The sequence below is a fragment of the Amblyomma mixtum genome, chromosome 5 (assembly GCF_055824585.1).
Source record: "Amblyomma mixtum isolate Tamu chromosome 5, ASM5582458v1, whole genome shotgun sequence".
In the NCBI taxonomy this organism is placed as follows: domain Eukaryota; kingdom Metazoa; phylum Arthropoda; class Arachnida; order Ixodida; family Ixodidae; genus Amblyomma; species Amblyomma mixtum.
The window spans coordinates 14,804,966-14,811,196 of record NC_143016.1 but is presented as its reverse complement, the minus strand read 5'-3'; positions in this window follow the sequence as shown (position 1 = coordinate 14,811,196).

The window sequence follows — 6,231 nt, the reverse complement described above, 5'->3', positions numbered from 1 at the left end:
AGAAAGTTCTGTCGGCATATAAAAACTAAGCTTGAGTGTTTGCAGAATACTACACATGGTATATGCCATGAAATAGGCACGTCAGTCAAAAAAAAGACAGCAAGCATTCAAAATCCACAGTAGCTTCTGAACAGCACAGAATGGCCGAGTCTGGCCATTGTTCACCTGAGTTACAGAATAAAGCTTTCCCAACTAGCAGAAGATTTAGATGTATGAACCAATGGCTTGGCTTCAGTACAAAACTCCATGGCAGCTTGTTAAAACTGATTGACAGGGCATGTGCCGCACATCTGTTCTAGTTTTTGACCATAATATGGCCAGCTGTTCACAATTATTGTGGTTCAACACGATACGAACAACAACTAGAGCAAAAATAGACAGCTCCTGGCTTCATAGAGGCTGAACTGGAAACAGCACAGGTATCAACGCCACTCATCATTGAAGCGGAATGCTTGTTGAGATCATCATGTCAACGGCTGCTTTGTGCTGTTGAAGAGGTAAAAAGTGTGGCAATACTAACACTGAGCACATTTCTTCATCATGTACTCTCAGAATGAGCGCTACGTCCCATGAGAATGAGTTCAACTTCCTAATGACGCAGCTTGGAATGCAGGAACCTTTTTTTTCTCGCTTGGCAGCACAAAGTACCAGTAAAACTAAGCAGTATTCCTAGGGTAACTGCTCACAGTTACTCTAGTGGGTGCATGTACTTTGAGTTCAAAGCATCACAGTTATACTGTGACCAACTGACAGTTCGCAAATGGATGACAGCATGTGATCTTACACACAAAAGTTTATAAAGTAGGATATCATAAACTCAAGTTATTCCCTCATTCAATTATATACAAAGGTCCTTATAAATCTTAACTTCTCATTTTTCGTTGAGTCAGTTAGTGAATATAAACTGACCAAGCTTTATGGCACCTACCATTAAGGTTAAACAAAAGTAGATGACCAAGTAAAACAAAATATTTAGCTTGGAAATATTACACAAAATTAATTTTGCTAGTAATCACATAGGCATGCAGGACTGGCACCTGCATACTCGATATAGAAGTAAATGAAAGATGTTAGCACTTTCTTCTTACTTTTATACAAGGTTCATAAGAAGAACCTAATATCCACTTGTAACATCTGGCTTTTGCTAGATACTACTAATGCACTTCCATTTGCTCAGGTACAATTCAAACTGCTCTAAGCTGCCACGGAGATTAAAAATAATAGCCCAAATGGCACCAATATCTCTTGAAAACACAAAGCACTGTATAAGTCACTACAGGCTCTGACAGCGGAGGATCATGGCAAGAATAATAGAAAGCAGACTTCAGCATTCCGACACTTCTCATGTGTTACCTATAATAAAGAAAAAAGAAAACAAAGCTTACGTGCACAACTCCAGTGATATCCCCTCAGATTGCTTACAAAATTAGAAGTTTCTTTGTGCCTAAGCACATAAGTGCCTTTAGCAGAACCATGCACAAACACAATAAGCCACCCATTTTTTGCTCAGTAACATGCAAGAGGAGTAAGAATACCGAATCTTGCTTCATATTATTCTGGCCACGCATGTATACATGAAATGTCTATATCTCTACATAAGTTAGCAGAAAAATAACAGAGCATATTGAAGAATAATCATGCTTCATCTTAAGGGATATGATCTTTCTAAACAGTTATCACAAAACAGTAGAAGCAGCTAATGAAATAATAAAACAACACTATGAACTTCAAATAGATATCAGATTCTAAAAGGGTCTGGAAACCCAACCACACGCCTTAAAAATCTGTCAAAGCAGACTCTGTGACACAGGTTACAGAAATCAACTATTATCACGAAAAACTTTCCTACAATATATAACTGGCATCAGATTTTACAAGAACACATGGCTGGCTTCAAGGCCTACACACAAGAACCATGGTTGCCTAAACAACTAATAAGCATGTTATTTATGTGCTTTTTTGCAAAATGGATTCCTCACAGAGAAAGAACTTCACTTAGAACATATGCAGCAACTAGTTTCCTTTTGCAAAGTTAAATATAACAATATTGAACGCTTGTACAATCATAAGATTAGTGGAACAATGTTTCGTAATCAGGCCACTTGTGTCACGGCTTGGTTTCAGTGCAGCTAGTGAGCCCGTTTTTATAACTATATAAGTGAGTGCACTTACCAAAGCAATAACCCTGTGGAAAAGCCCAAAATTGTCGCAATGATTTGGTACAGAAAATTAGGCTTCGACATGCTGGGCAGGAATGTCAACCACAACGTCTTATTTAAAACTTGCAAACTGTGGAGCTCAATGCCATGAAGCGAAACATGGGCTATGAGGGATGCCGCAGTGGAGGACTCCGAATTGATTTAGACTACCGTGTGCTGACATCACACATCACGCAGGTGTTTTTTTGCATTTTGCCTCCACCGAAATATGGCTGCCACGGCCGGGATCAGGCCCACGACCTCAAGATCAGCAGCTGAATGCCAAAGGCACTGAGCCACCACAACGGCTTCAAAGTTTTCTGCCTACACTGAGAGTGCCAGCCCAATGATGGACAAAGCCATGGTGCTTCCCAGTGGCAACAGAGGCAGAATTTTTGCAAAAAGAGATTCGAAGCAGTCAGAGTACTTGGAAAATGGGTCTGAAAGACCCATTTGGTCTGAAAGACCACGATGGTTCACGCAAATGTGGCGCAATGCCTGAAGTGACAACGGCATTGATATGGCAGGGTGAAATACCTACTGTCACCACAGTACCACTGTCAACACAGAGCCACTGCAACACAGCCCCACTGTTGTATTCAGGCTACTAGACTAAAAAAATCAGCTGGAATGTGTTCACAGGTGCCTATTCCCAACGTATGTGACAAGAACTGCAGCTAAGTCAAGAACAGTTGCGAGAGATGCCGATACTTGAACAATGAAGTTTTAAATACACCGTGCGCAACGTACTGACTGCGAAAACAGGCAGTTCTCATGACAGTTTACTCACTGCTCACTTGGCACTTTTGCATTACATCTGCCATGTGACGTTTAGTGGTCAAAAAGGGGAAAGGGAAGGCTTCGAAAATTTACTTGGGGCAGCTTTTCATTTTACAGCAATGGCTGCATGATGGACAAATTGTGGGGTTTACAGCACTGCGAGACAACTGCGACACAGATCACCCCTGACCAATCAATGTGATCCACTTCAGGGGCCGGCCCAATGAGAATGAGCCATCCGTAGTCATGCGATGAGGTGGGCCTTGTCCCTTCGGATGTGGGAGCTGGCACTTACAATGATGCGTGCGATACAACTATTGCTATTCTTTTTGATGAAAAGTACAGGAGTTTTCTTTTCACAGTGGAAACAGTTCTCTTAATCATTTTCACTCAAGTTGCTACATATTGCTAATCTATCCTGTCAACCCTTTCAGTCATCCTTTATAAATGATATAGCACCAAAAGCAGATGTAACCAACATCATTTACAAAAATAAAAGAAAGGGGAACAGTAGCAAGACTATGTGCATTCAGCACATTAATTGCACAGCGATATTTCTTATTGCCCCCTAAGGATAATGGCATGTCTATTGGATATACAGAAGTAAGCTAGAACGAGATCCAAAGTATAACTGCTCTAGCAACCAGCTTGGCATTTCTCAATCATAACAATTCATAAAAAAAGAAATAGAACTCGTTTCTTTTTTTCAGTACAGCAACTGCATTGCTATGGTATATTGCAGTAAGTCCTTGTGGCATTATCGAAGAGTGATGCAGAACTTTTAAAAGCAACTAAATTCCCAAGCCTATAGCTGCCTGAACTGCCTTAACACAAGCAACTTACTATAGCTGGATACAACTCAAGAACAAAGCAACAGATGCACCTCAAAGGAGGCCAATGGTGTTAACCGATTTTCATCACGCCATAGTTAATCTCATTAAGCCATGGTTAATCCTCTTTCACCTGCCACTTCCTGTGATTTCAGGTTAGCAGGCCCAAGGGGATTAACCACAATGTCATCACAATCAGCCAGCTCTGAGAGTTATATCCGACTATAGTCACCGTCTGCTCTGATCAAACAAAATCAAAAGCAGCATGCCCCTATAACAGATATTGGCAGCGTATCATATGCACTAGGCTAGGCTATGCATTGACTGCATGCAAATGAGGCAATCGAGGCAGTTACATTATAAGAATATTAAACATTGGGTAACACTTTCACATTCAAATAAACTGCATTCACCCAACATCAAGCTCGGCTCACCCGTACACAAGAAAAACAGCATTTCCAATAACACAAACTAAGTCAGTTGTTTTCAAATGCAATACAAGCAACTTAGTGAGTTACCTGTGTGGCATAATTCACTATTATACTTAATATCAACAGTGGCACCATTTGACATAAAACAGTTCATTTCCTTCAATCTAATCTGCTTCACAGTATGCGCATTACACAATACAAAAATGATGCCATAAATATAAGCAGCACTTCTGGTGACATGTAGACCACTGCAATGTGGAGACCACATTAGAAGTTTAGCCATAAATGGTGCACCTCAGTACAGAAACATGAAATCAATCTACAACACTGATCGCTGAGAACGTACAGTGTATTCAGGCCACAGTGTTCACTCACAGTATAATGAATTTCCCTTGAATACTCCATTTAGCGGAGCATTGAAAGTGCATGCCAAGCAGCAAGCCTCTCTACCACGAGAAGAAACCTTCTCCTTGCATCTCAAAGCCCCTTGCTCTTTAATGGTGCCGTGATGGCACCATTACCTGGCTCAAATGAAAAGCCTTTGGCCTGAAGACTTTTGACAAAAACTGTACTTACATGACCAGTGTTGAAAGCCAAAATGCAACCCCCTCCTTGCACCAGCAATTGAAATCAGTGCAAAAGCAAACTGGCTTGTGCCACAGCGCATGGTGTGCTTAATTTCACCTAAACAGAACCAGGTAAGACACTGCATCAACTGCCAAATCAGTATTGTTAAATGCTCGTGCTGTTTCAAGGAAATAAATTGCAAATGCAAGTTTCTTTCCTCACTACGTATAACTTCCTTCTTCACCTCAGAAGTTGTGGTTATAAGTGTCACAATATCACAAAAGCAAGAAATAATCAAAACAAACAGTTGAAAGCAAAAAATATTCCACAATAAAGACACCTGCGAATTTAACCTAAGCTTCCCTCCAATGCTTCTAAGCAAGGTGCCTCACGCAACAATCTTCTGAGTATACATACAAATGTGTCCGCACCACATGGTTTGCAAGTAACAGTGGTATTACAAGACATCTGTAAAGGTACAGTAAAAGCTCGTTAATTCGAACTTCACGGGACCGGGAAAAAAGTTCGAATTATCCGATGTTCGAATTATCGAATGGCTGCGAAAAAACTGACAAGAACCATTTGCATGAAGGTATATATATATAGTATTTACTTGCATAACGAGCCCACTCACAGAATGAACCCACCCACCCCCGATTTCTGCCTAAGAATTAAAAAAAAAAAGCGTCAGTCAACGCTTCCCTCCATTTCACGCCGTCAGGGTCCACAGCACATTTCTTGGCGGCGCGCCAAGATGCTGCGCAGCGATAACATCAGGATGTGTTAGGAGGGAAGCAAACTTGGCAGAGTGCCAACGCTTGTCCGATTGCGCAAGCCTCGTTTTCAGTATGTTCGCGTTTCAGTATGTTCGCCTTATCGTACCATGGGCGATTGGGGCGGACGCCATCTACTGCCACTCAATCATTGGAACGCACGATAGCAGCAAACGCCTTTTGCAGCGATGAGGCTAAAAGCCGGCCTCATGATTGCGGCTGACCGCGTGCTTCGGTTGGCGACTGATGGGTGGAAGCATGGACAACACTGGAAAATAATTGTAAAGCATATTATTACTTATTATGCAATCGAACAATGGCAATAGTGCGTGACAGCACTCGCGGACATTTTCGCAACACTAAGAAAAGTAAAAAATTATACAGTCGACTCCCGTTAATACGAAGTTCACGGGGACCGCAAAAAACTTCGAATTAAACGAACTTCCAATTAAGCACAAAACACAAAAAACAGCACTTTATTATACAGTCGCCGACTGATTTTTCGGACTCCAAAAATTCGGACATGCTCGATTATTCAGACTGCTTCGTGGCACCGCCACTCTCCCCATAGACCGTAATGTATAACAACTGCCGAAAGTTCGGACATCTTGCAGCCTCTCGTTTGATTTTTCGGACACTCCTTGAGCCAACT